This window comes from Elgaria multicarinata, chromosome 8, assembly GCF_023053635.1.
Source record: "Elgaria multicarinata webbii isolate HBS135686 ecotype San Diego chromosome 8, rElgMul1.1.pri, whole genome shotgun sequence".
Taxonomy (NCBI): Eukaryota; Metazoa; Chordata; class Lepidosauria; order Squamata; family Anguidae; genus Elgaria; species Elgaria multicarinata.
Genome location: NC_086178.1, coordinates 21,203,446 through 21,215,543, shown reverse-complemented (window position 1 = coordinate 21,215,543; position 12,098 = coordinate 21,203,446). Strand labels below are relative to the sequence as shown.

At 43.1% G+C, this 12,098-nt stretch overlaps 1 protein-coding gene across 1 annotated transcript in view; it reads right to left on the bottom strand.

Annotated features, from left to right (window-relative positions):
• PLD1 (phospholipase D1) overlaps positions 1-11,849 on the bottom strand; it is a 149,419-nt gene extending 137,570 nt beyond the window's left edge. The window contains exon 1 of the mRNA XM_063131984.1: positions 11,611-11,849. The gene's annotated coding sequence lies outside the window, so the exon portion shown is untranslated. The remainder of the gene's footprint in view (positions 1-11,610) is intronic.
• Between the last annotated feature and the right edge of the window lie 249 nt (positions 11,850-12,098).

Below are 12,098 nucleotides of genomic sequence, written 5' to 3'. Positions count from 1 at the left end.
ACGCACACACACACAGGTAGCTAGGTAGGAATGCGTGAGAATTTAATTTGTTTCATTTTTAAAAAATAAGAACTTAACAGAATTGAAAAATCTCTCCATAAATGGGACGGAAAGAAATTGAGATTTACAAAATCAGAATGTGAGAAAGTGGAACTGTCAGATTTGTGCATCCAGGCAGAGAAGGCTTTGAATGCTTAGTTCATAAACTCTAGGCTTGAATCCCTGTGCATCCAACCATATTAGTGCTTAATTAGGGCTGCCACCCCTTTTTTTATGACAGGCTCCTCATCTTTAATAGCTACATGGTCCTTTCCTTAGTGGGAAGAGCTGTACTTATTTAATTGGATGGTGCAGATGGGTGAGACTTTCATTTGGTTCATTGTTTAATAAGAACTTAACAAAGTCCACATATTTCTTCACAAACCAAATGGAAAGGAATTGAGATTTTTATTTTATTGATTGATTGATTGATTGATTGCATTTGTATATCACCCCATAGCTGAAGCTCTCTGGACAGTTTACATAAGATAAAAACACTTAAAAACAATATACAAAAATTAAAAGCCACAAAAACATACAATATACACATACATTTAAAAACAACTGTAACAACTTTTAAAGAACTATGAGCCTAGAAAAACAGACCCAGGCTAATTACATATTGTTAGATGCCTGGAAGAAGAGAAAAGTCTTGACCTGGCACCAAAAAGGGAACAATGGGACTTGTCAGGGAGATTGTTCCACAATTGGGGGGCCGCCACAGAGAAGGCCCTCTCTCTTGTTGCCATCCTCCGAGCTTCCCTCGGAGTAGGCAGCCAGAGGAGGACCTTACATGATGAGCGTAGTGTACAGGTAGGTTCATGTCAGGAGAGGCGTTCCCTCAGGTATTGCGGTCCCAAGCCGTGTATTCTCTAATGTGGAAGGAAGCAAAACTGACAGATTTATCTATCCCTAGAGTTAGGTGGTAGCTGAAGGCTCCCTGAGCATCAAAGCCTCTATACCCATTGTTCACCTCCATCAATGCTCTACTTTTAAGTTTTTAAATTAAGCAGATACAATTCACCGAAACTCTCCAGTGCTCTATCAGGCCAAAACAACTCAAACCAAACTAGCTTTTTCCCTGAAGCCTTTTGCCACTCAAGAGCACTGTGGAACGGGTACAAATAATTAAACTAGGATATACTTGTCCACAGAGTGTTTAGCGATCTTCTGTTCTCACACGTACACCAAACATAAAGACATTTAACATGCTCAGGAGTCCACAGAACATCTCCCCCCACCCAGCCCCGTCTGTTTGGGCAGATGGTTTCTTGATGATTAGCGTACCTTTGAAATACAGGAGGAGTGGGCGCATTGTCTGACAAATGAAGAGCAGTGCTTGGAATCGGATTATATAATTTTTCACTTATGTTGTTTCATCTGCTTTTAGTTGATAGAAAACACCCACAACATTCTAGGGCAGGTGGGAGTGGGATTGTGCGATGGGGAAACGTTTAAAACTACATGTGATTTGGACAATACGTTGAAGCACACACTTATATAACTTGAATCAGTTGGGCATCAATACTAGAGACACCCTCCCCCCCCCTCCATACTTTGAGAGTAGCTATCTCGTTTTCCAGCCTCGGCAATGCAGCCAGCAACAAAGTTGTGAGAAGCTGAGAAGTGTGGGTTTGTTTCTCTTCCCACTCAACATTTTGTCCACTCAGTGCAGGAGAAGCAGCACAAAGCTACCCAGAAAGATGAGATGGAAAACAGGTACATTAAGCCAATGCTTGGCAGGTCTCGCATGTAATTAATGGGGGCATTGTTGCTATATCAAAGCAATCTTTTTTTAAAAAATAAATAAATAAGTGAGGTTATTCAGGCATTCATACAATGGATTTCAAACTGCGTTCTTAGGAATACAGGTTTCCTGGAAGTTTATCAAGGGTTCCTCAAGAGGAAGGTCAGTAATTGCCAGGGAACAGGCTTCCCTGAAAGATACCTGTCCCATCACTATTGCTCTGGAAAGTTCAGCCAAAAGAGAACATGGGGTGTGCTCCATGGGGTAGTCTCAGTTCATGAGCGCCCTGTCCATCCACAGGAGCTGTTCTCTAGATATATGCACCACCATCCCATCCCATGTATCAATTTCATGATTTGAATTTACAGTTAGACATGGCAATATGGTGTGTATACACTAGATATTTACTCACATATATTTTGGGCCTGTAAATCTTATCAGCAGCACTGGCTCCCACCATCATTGGGGTCAGTGTCCCTGATTATTATGGTCTTTTGTCCCTCCGACCAGCTGCCCCTCCCTCCTACCTATGTACAAGGAATTCGGGGATTGGTAGTATTTGACAGAGCATGTCACACAGGGAAGCACACATTTCTCTGTCTCTCAGGTACAAGTCTTTAAGCTGAATGGCACAAACATGCTATGTCTGTCCTAGAGAAGGGCCTGGGCCAGACACTCATTTCTTGTTCTGCTCTAACATGCTTCGGATTGGCTCCTGCAAAGCTCACAATATCTATGTATAATAGGTATACAGATACAGAAATACATTTCCATAAAATATCCTCAAGCATGATCTACACAATTTCATTTTCATCCCCCCCCCTCATAGTAATGGGGTTATCGACTAGAACAGGCCCCTCTGGATCTCCAGGCCCTGGTAAAGTGAATCCTTCCCCCTTTCCCATGCTTGAGCCCTGGGTTTCTGTAGGGTGATGATGAGGCCCGAGAGGACTAGCCAATGCTCCACGTGAACTGGCAATGCATCCTAAATATCCCCCAGAATCCTCTGCAAAGGCATAGTAGTTCTATGGCAGATGCACACAGGGGGTGCCCTAATGCTAGTGGTGAACACTGCTGGTTCCTGCTGCTCTGGGTGATTGCAAGAAAAACAAACGCTCTCCTCCCAGTTCCCATGCCTGTGTTTTTAATGGCAACACGGGTCTAGAATTCCCATTGGATGAAGCAAGAGTTCCATGGGGAAAATCCAGGCAGCAGGGAAAGGGTTAAACATTTCTGTCCTACTCACTGCTTCTCCACTAGAAATCATGCCCTCCCAGACACGCTTTTCAAAGGAGAAGTGGTGGCTGGGTATTGACGATACACAATGGAATATATAACGGAGGTGGAATGTTCATTTTCCAAAACGCACTTAAATCTAATTGCCGGGCACAGTACTACCACAGCAATCAATCAAAAGACTACAAGCAGACCAAACGCAGACTGTGTTCAAAGTCCGCCCTTCCTCACAGTCCTCACTTAAGTTATGAAAAAGGTAACGCAGATATGAAAGTCGCCTTTTTCGTTACTGCTACAGAAAACTAAAAAAAGAGAGTGTCACGCATTATACTCTTACCTCCAATTACAAGGACATCTCTAGGCATGTATGAGAATTTCATTTTTGCTCACAAAAAATGAGCGCACTTCCTGGTCAAAGCCTTGAGAGTGAGTGTGAGCACATGTCCGCCAAAAATGTTCACAAATTGCAAGAGATGTGCTTGTGTTCGATTTGCACAGCTTTCCCTGTTGATTTTGCGCAACTTTGCATGTGGCCTGAATCATCCCTGTTTTAGTCTAGGGAGAAAAGTTGCGCAAATTAGGGAATTTGTGCAAATTTCATGCTGGATCACTGCTTGATTTGTGCGGTTTTCCCATTTGTGTTGAATGAACAACGATTGCAAATGTACACAGGAATAAGGCACACGACGAGCTGAAAGATAGTGTTCAGTATCCTAACAATGTTGAACATTGCTCTTTCGGCAATCTCTAGTAATCTCCACTGGGCAGGAAACATGAGCTGAATATGAGGTTTTGAGATGACCGAAATCCCACAGTCTGCTTCCCACCAATCTTGTGAAAACAATCTCCTTCTTCTCCAGGATTGTCCTTTGACACAGGGCAATTGTTGTTGGTGTGTGTGTGTGTGTGTGTGTGTTTAAACTCTCCTGATCTCTTCTCTCCACATGCTTTATTGCACTCTCAAAAGTCCGGAGTAGGAAACATTCAAATGCAGGCGCTCATAGAATGACAGAGGTTTTTGGTGTAAAAGGTTCAATGACAGGTCTCTCAACTCTTCTCTTCAGGCATTAGGATGCTCAAAGCAGAGAGCAGATGCATTGTGAAAAGTTGTTAGCAATAGTTCCAGATTCTTCTTGCAAACAAGGACAACTTCAATTATTATTTATGTATGCACCCAAGAGGTATTAAATGTACATATTTAAATGTGAATGCAACAAAAGTGTTTTGTAAACATGTGCAACATCCAGGTAAATTTGACAGGAACGGGGATTGGTTGTAGTCCCCTTTCAAGCATACCATTTGCGGCCATGAATCCTGCCTTATTAAACCATGATGCGCACAAGCAATGTGTTGTGTTCTCACAACATTCCTGCCTTTGTGAAGATTTAAACCAACCAGAAAGCTGCAATTAAACATAGCTTCCCATTCCATCTGAACCCAGACTATGGGTAATTGCTCCCAAATAAGCCATGATGGGAAGCCATTTTTAAACCAGGGTATGAAGTTAGCTTCTGAATCTTGGCAAATTTGGGAGCAATTATTAACCATAGCCCTGGATCTGGACGTAACAGGAAGCTTGGAAAAGTTTGCTGCTGTAAAAATTGGGAAATGGCTTTGAGTGAAATCACACATAGGCCATAGCTAGATGGGGCTTTATCCCAGGGCGATCCCTTGCGTTAAGATCTCGCCCTCCCCTTTAAACCCGGTTTTTCCATGGTGTTGGGCTGAGCCCGAAACAGCGGAATGTGTGGCCAGGTGCCGTGGTTTGTCCTGGCTCCTTGCGATTTCTCGCAAGTTGCTGAGACCCGCACACTGGGCCCATCGGGTGGGGGGTGGGGGGAGCAGGGAAAGTAATTATTTTTAAAAAATCACTTACCTTTTGTACACGAGTGTTACTGCACTGCTGTCCGTTTACGGGAAAAAAAGAAAATGGCGGGCGTGACACCTCTCCCTCTAAGGTTGTTGCGTGTCATGTGTGTACTGACAGGGAGATCTCATGATAAAAATATTGCAGGATCTTCACCCTTCCAACCCGCTAGGTCTAGCTAAGGCCATATTGTAGCAGAAAGGGGATAAAAACACCATAGAAAACCAACAGGTCACTCGCTAGCCACTCTGACTTAGGGGGAAATTCATTCTTGACCTCACAGACTCTGAACAGATCCCATCCACTGACGGCCAAATCACACATTATTTTAAAGATGTAGCTAGCAGCTAAGTGCAGGACCCCCACTCTGGACTGGGATCCTAGTGTGGAGGGGGATAGAGGGGCTTTAATACTCCCTCCACCCCAGTTTCAGCTCAATCTGGATGGGAGGGGCATGCACCTGTAATTCATATTGCAAAACAGTTATTTATTATGGATCAATACTTTGCAGCCCTGAACTGGATCGGGATTAAAGCAGGTGGGAGAATGGGTTAAAGCCTGCTATACACACACACACACACACACACATGCTAGGATCCTGATCTGGATCAGGGATCTGTACTTACACTAGTGTAAAATGAAAAAAGAGACTAATGTCTGCTTCAGCCCTGAACATCCCAAAAAAGCCATTACACTACAGCAATTTTGCAAAGGCAGGTTCTCCTCCATCAACAGCTAGACCTACGCTGGAGATTTAGGATACGCTATGGTTTGTTAACTTTAGTTTAAGACTGCTTGTCATGTTCTAAGCTGCAAGCCATCCAGGGGAACTGAGCCAAAACAGATTAGCATCACTCAAATCCAATTCAAAAACTGTACCCTAGGGCAAAGGCAGGTGAGAGGGAGAGCGGACATCAATATTTCTACTAAAAGGTCGAAGCTCAAAAAATGTTTCAAATTTAAATGTGCCAGTTTTTAGCCATCAGCTCTATGCATGGCTGGGTGACTTCTTGCAGTTCTTAAGTTCCAGCTTCCTGTCTGGCTTCATATATCCTGTCACAACAGTTTCAATAGATGCGTTCTGTAATCGTTATTGTAATTTTATTGTAAGCTACTCTGGGAATTTGTTGAAGGATAGAGTAAAAAAAAAATCCCTAAAATAAAATAAGGTTGATGCTCTCAAGAGCAAGAATTCAATTTTCATTTATGTAGGAATCATACATTTGTTTTCTTCATCCAAGGGTTTAGAACATCCACATCGCCTAAGAACTGGCAAGCCTGGAATAAGATATGCCTCTTCTTACCCTCAACAGATCATGCAGAGCATCAGTAGAAGTGCTAGTAAGCCACCTAAAAAAACATGCACAAAAACATGCACAATCTATACATGGAAGACTTGTGGCCTTGGTCTGAGATTTTCAGATGAAGATCATGTCATGGCAGCCCTAGTTCCACCCACTGTTGCACAGCACCACCCATGGCATGCTGGGACACACAACATGGCCTTGGCTGAGAGCAAAAGCGCTGCCCATGGAACTCTGTGCAGAGACGTCCTTTCACAAATACAGGAGTTTCACGTAATACTCACAAACAATGACTTGGTTCGCACGTAACACTAACCCATTGTATATTTAAACAATGGTGTGTTCTCCTATCACAGTTTGTTCTCTCAATTCCTGGGTACTTTGTTTCCTTCCTTTTTCACTCCCTCCCTGTATCCTAAAAGCTTTTGTGGCAGTATAGTAGTGGCATGTAGCATGTAGAGCGGCTGGTTTTTCTGACCACTCTTGCCTGCCATCTCTGTAGCCTGGCAAAAGAACCCACAGTTCTGAATTCATGCATGACAACCCATTGTTTAAACAACCCAGAGTTCTCAACCCAATAATAAACTGATTCACACCTAGCATGATATTGAACCATGGGTTGTCATTACATGTGAACCGTGCATTATGGTTTAATTCTTGGTTGTTAACCACGAATAACTCAAGAAGAGAACCCATGGTTTGTTGTAGGGGTGTGACCTCTAGACTGTCAGTTGTTAACAACCCATAGTTAAATCATAGTGCAGGGTTTGCACATAATGACAACCCATGATTCAACAACAACCTATATTCAACCCATACCCTTGGTTGCCATTATGTGCAAACCAAGCCCATGGGTTCTCTTTCTGAGTTGTTTGTGGTTAACAAACCATGGTTTCTTACCACAACTGGGTTCACAAAACATGACAGCTCAGAATTCAACAACTAATACCATGGTTTATCACTATGTGCAAAGCCAGCAAGTGAATGCTGTGTCTGACGGCTCCCACTACAGGTACAGGTACGTTTTTCCTAATGGGGCACACAGTAGCTATGGGATAGGGAGGGAGATTTTTATTGGAAAATTCTGTGGGGGAAAAGAATTAAAGTCCTCCTCCCATAGTAGCCCCGATCCAAAATCTCCTCACACGTAACTGCTAACACTTCACTGTCTGCTAAATCTTATTTTTGTCCCTTGCACATCACCTTTAATGAGAGTCTTGTGGCACCAAAAGTCTAAAAAAAATTCTGGCATATGCTTTCATGGACACTGTCCACTTCATCAGATGCATGAAGTGTTCATCTCAAATTGGCAGGCTGAAATACACATGTGGGTATGGGAGAATTGTAAACTGGGTTGTTAGAGGGAATTGAAATCCAATTCATAGAGCTTCGGCTTTATAAATGTAATAAATAAATTAAATAAATGAATACATAAATAAAACTACAGACAGCGATGATTTCATTAGCAATTGTCATTCACAAAATATTGTTGTATAATAACACACTCATCACCATAATGGTGAGAAGATTAACTATATAGAGTGCGACAAAAACTACAACAACCTTTATCTTTATTCAAATAACGGGGAATGGAGCTGAATCTGTTGATGAATTGTACTTCAACAATTTCATGTCTTTGAAATCCCTTTGTTCAAGAATGGCCTTTGTTCACTGTCTATACTTTTTACATTTCAATTCCCTCTGACAAACACAGCTTACATCTCCCCCAGCACGTATATTCCAAACCTATGACTTGAGGTGACTGCTTCATGCATCTGATGAAGTGGACAGTGTCCATAAAAGTTTATGCCAGAATAAATTTGTTAGTCTGAAGTGCCACAAGGCTCTTTGTTGCTTTTGCTGTGACAGGCAACAAAACAACTACGCCTCTAGAAACCATTAATGATGTTATTCCAGTTGGACAACAGAGAAGTTCTCATCCACACCTAAAGAAGCAACTATTACGTGTGAAGGATAATGAGTCCATTTACAACTCAGTAGTAAACACACAAGTAGAAGGGTTCAGACCCAAACCTGGGCAGCTCCCATTCAAGAATGTCATGTAAAGCAAGCCTTGCAAAGGCTTTTTGACCTGAAACTCCTACAGGTCTCCTTGACAAATTCCAAGTTTACTCAGCTCTCACAATAAACAAGAGATAAAGTTAAGCTAACTCTTGTGCTCTTTCTCTCAAAAGTATACTGCTATTACAGGAATGGCATGGAAATAATTTGATAAGTATATTGTGTGCAAATGGAAGGGACCAGGGGAGAGAAAAATACCGTAGTAATTATATTTTCTGAGCAACAATCTTCCTTTAAAAAAACCACTCCTACCCCCCACCCCACCCCACCCCACCCCACCCCAAAAGAACACCTCCCAACTCCCCACTAGATCAATTAACTCTGGTCCAATTCCCATACGCTTGATGCTCTCAGCGTGACATTCTTGAAGGAATCGCAGAGGCAACAATATTTTAAATCTAGCTTTTCCCTGATGAACAACTAATAAAACCCTAAACCACATTGGTTATGCATCAAATCTATATGTTTGCAATTATTACATCTTTACTGAGCACCCCTGCTATTTTCTAGTACAAAATAACTCAATCTGTAGCCCTCCAGATGTGTTGAATAACAACGCCCATAATTTGCCATGCTTGCTGGGAATTGTGGGAGCTGTAGATCATCACATCTGGAGGGCACGAGATTGGGGACAGCTGTTCAAGTATCACCAATTCACAATCACGTACACTTGAAATCTTTATGCCAGAATTGGCTATCCATTAATGGGCATGTCTAGACCTAGGGAGGGGAGGGGGAGGATCTCGCGATATGGTGATCGCAAGATCCTCCCCCTCAGTCCACATGTGGCACATAGCATCCCAGGAGGAAGTGAACGTCGCGCCCGCCATTTTGTTTTGTTTTTTATCGAAAAAGAGTGCATGAGCACTCCTGTGATAAAGGTTAGTTTTGTTTGTTTTTCAAAAAAATACCCCGCTAAGCCCCTTCCACCACTGATGGGCACGGAGCTTCTGAGGAGCTCTGTGCCCCGTGTCTGGTTCTCAGCTCCTCACGTTTACTTGTGAGGAGCTGGGAAGAAACCTGGATGGACGCCCACACATCTTGCAGTCTTGGGATGATCCCGAGACCGCTGGAAAAGTTGGGATTAAAGCCGTCTTGGTTATCCCGGGGAAAGGGAGGTATCATCCCTCCCTGCCCCCAGGATCCCCTGTGCGTCATGTGCATGCACAGGGATGATCCCGTGGCGATCCCCAGGATAAACCCTCATCTAGACATGCCCTAACTTTTCTGTGTGTGAATCTGTCAACAGAAACCACTGAGAACCTAAAATCCTACTCACAGAATCACTCTACAAATAGTTATATGACCAGCTTTATCCCAAAATAATTTGTTCACATGTATGCACACATGTGCACATGACCACACCAGTTTTACGTAAGAGTCAGTCCCAGGTTGTGTAATTCCATCCCTACAATAACCCTGTAAAATAGGTTAGGAGAGATAATGATGGGCCCAAGATAAGAACATAAGAAGAGCAGTGCTAGATCAGACTAAGGCCTATCTAATCCATGTTTCTGTTCCCACAGTGGACAACCAGCTGCCTATGAGAAGTCCACAAGGAGGATACAGCACCCTGCTGCTCATGTTTCAGAGCAACTGCTACAGAGCTATACTGCATCTGATAATGGAAGTAGCATAGAATCATAGCCCTCTTCTTCATGAATTTCTCTAATCCCTTTTAACATAGTGGTCCAAAATAGGATCCATCTAGTCTAGCATTCTGTTCACACAGTGGCCAACCAGCTGTTGACCAGGAGCCTACAAGCAGGACATGAGTGCAACAGCACCCTTCCACCCATGTTCCCCAGCTTATTGCCTCTGCTACTGGAGGTAGTGCATAGCTATCAGGACTACTAGCCATGGATAGCCTTCTCCTCCAGGAATTTATTTAGCTCCCTTTTAAAGCCATCAAAATTGGTGGCCATCACTACATCTTGTGGAAAAGAATTGTATAGTTTAGCTGTGTGCTGTGTGAAGAAGTACCTCCTTTTATCTGTCCTGAATATCCCAACATCCAGCTTTTCCGGGTTCTAGTATTATGAGAGAGGAAGACAAAAATTCTTCCTGTCCAATTTCTCCACACCATGCATAATTTTATACATCTCTATCATGTCCCTGCAACTCGCCCTTTATGTAAACTAAAAAACCCAAATGTTGTAACTTCCCTTGATTACTTTCATTGCCCTTTTCTGCACTTTTTCTAGCTCTATAATATCCTTTTTAAGTTCCTTCCTCCAAGTCACTGAGCGAGCTTCATAGCTAAATGGAGATTTCAACCTGAGTATCCCTAGCCCTAGTCAGAAACTCACCAATATACCAGTCTTCCCTGACATGATGCCCTCCAGGTGCTTTGGACTACCACTCCCATAATTCCTAACCATTGGCCATGCTGCTTGGGGCTGATGGGAATTGAAGTCTAAAACATCTGGAGGGCACCAGGTTAAAGAAGTCTGCAATACATCATGCTGGCTCTCATTAGCAGAAGCCACAAGTCTGGCCAGATGGTTCCACTGTCAAGTGGTGATCATTCTGCTCCAGGTAATTGTAATACCGTCCACCATGGGGAGTTAGAACTTGTCAGCACTTGGACCTTTGCTCCCAGCACATGGCGACACATTTTTGTTTCATCACAGGAGCGATTTATTGTTCCACCCAAGTGGCCACTAATAAAACCATCAGCAATGATGGTGGAACTATGCACTTTAGCTGCACATTAACACTTCAGTGTCACTTGGTGCTGACTATGTTGCCTGACAAAGATCTTTGTGGAGCTTAAAAGCCTGTGAATCTGAAACCACCACAGTCAATTTCAATAAGAGCTATTCCCCTTTGCTTATCCGTTGCCTTTGAAAATATACAGAAATTGCTAATCTACATATATGACACACTTTCAACGCCCACTATGTAATCTTTAAGAGGTAAATCGCTTCTAAGAGGACTAAGAGCTCCACTTCTTTCTTGTTTCTTAAAACTTCTGGGGTGCTCAGCATGGATGGGTGAAGCCAAATCAAAAGTGTATTGAAAGCTGGTCAGAAAAGTCGTTGCAAAGAGGCAACCCAGTGGTTTGAAAAAAGTGAAGGTGGTATCTTTAGCAAGAAGTTCCTTTCTCTAACCCCTTCACAGTATCATATATATATTAAAAACAGCCCTTTATTTCATGCAATCCCACCCCAGCTCCTTAAATATAATGTCATTTCATTTCCCCCTTTAAGTAGATAGAATGCCAAAGTCTTGACAGCTTCACGCTATCGGCTGCTCCATATTAGCTTGACAACAAGTACAGAGAAAAAGCATGACATTCCGTATACGAGAGGAGAAGTTCGAAGTCTACTAACCTTGTGCCCCCGGGGAAGGACGTTCCCCATGGTCCCATTTTTTTGTTTTCCTTTCCCCCAAATCGACTCGCTTTCCGTGTTAAGTTAAATATCCATGCCGGCGCTCGGGTAAAGGAAAGTAAGCACAGAAGGACTCTCCGTAAGCTTCGGAAGCAGCGTCTTGCTAAGTGCTTCAGCTCAAGTATCTCTCAGGGGCTGGTTCCAGAGAGGCAGTTTAAGGGAAAATCCAGCCCACGACACTCTCCAGCCTATGAAGGAGCGACTCAAGAGAAAACCACTCCCTCTATGTCAAGAGGGCTGTTAGAATGGAAAGGAGGAAGGAAGAAAAAAGCCACAGACAAAAAGAGGGAATTAAGCTGCGTTTTGGAAACTATGCAGACTTTCTCATAAGAGCCAAGAAAACAGAAAACTGCACTGGTAGAGGCAACCCCCCACCCTGGATACTCATCCCAGGAAAATGGAGGGATCGTCCCTGCCTGCTCCCGGGA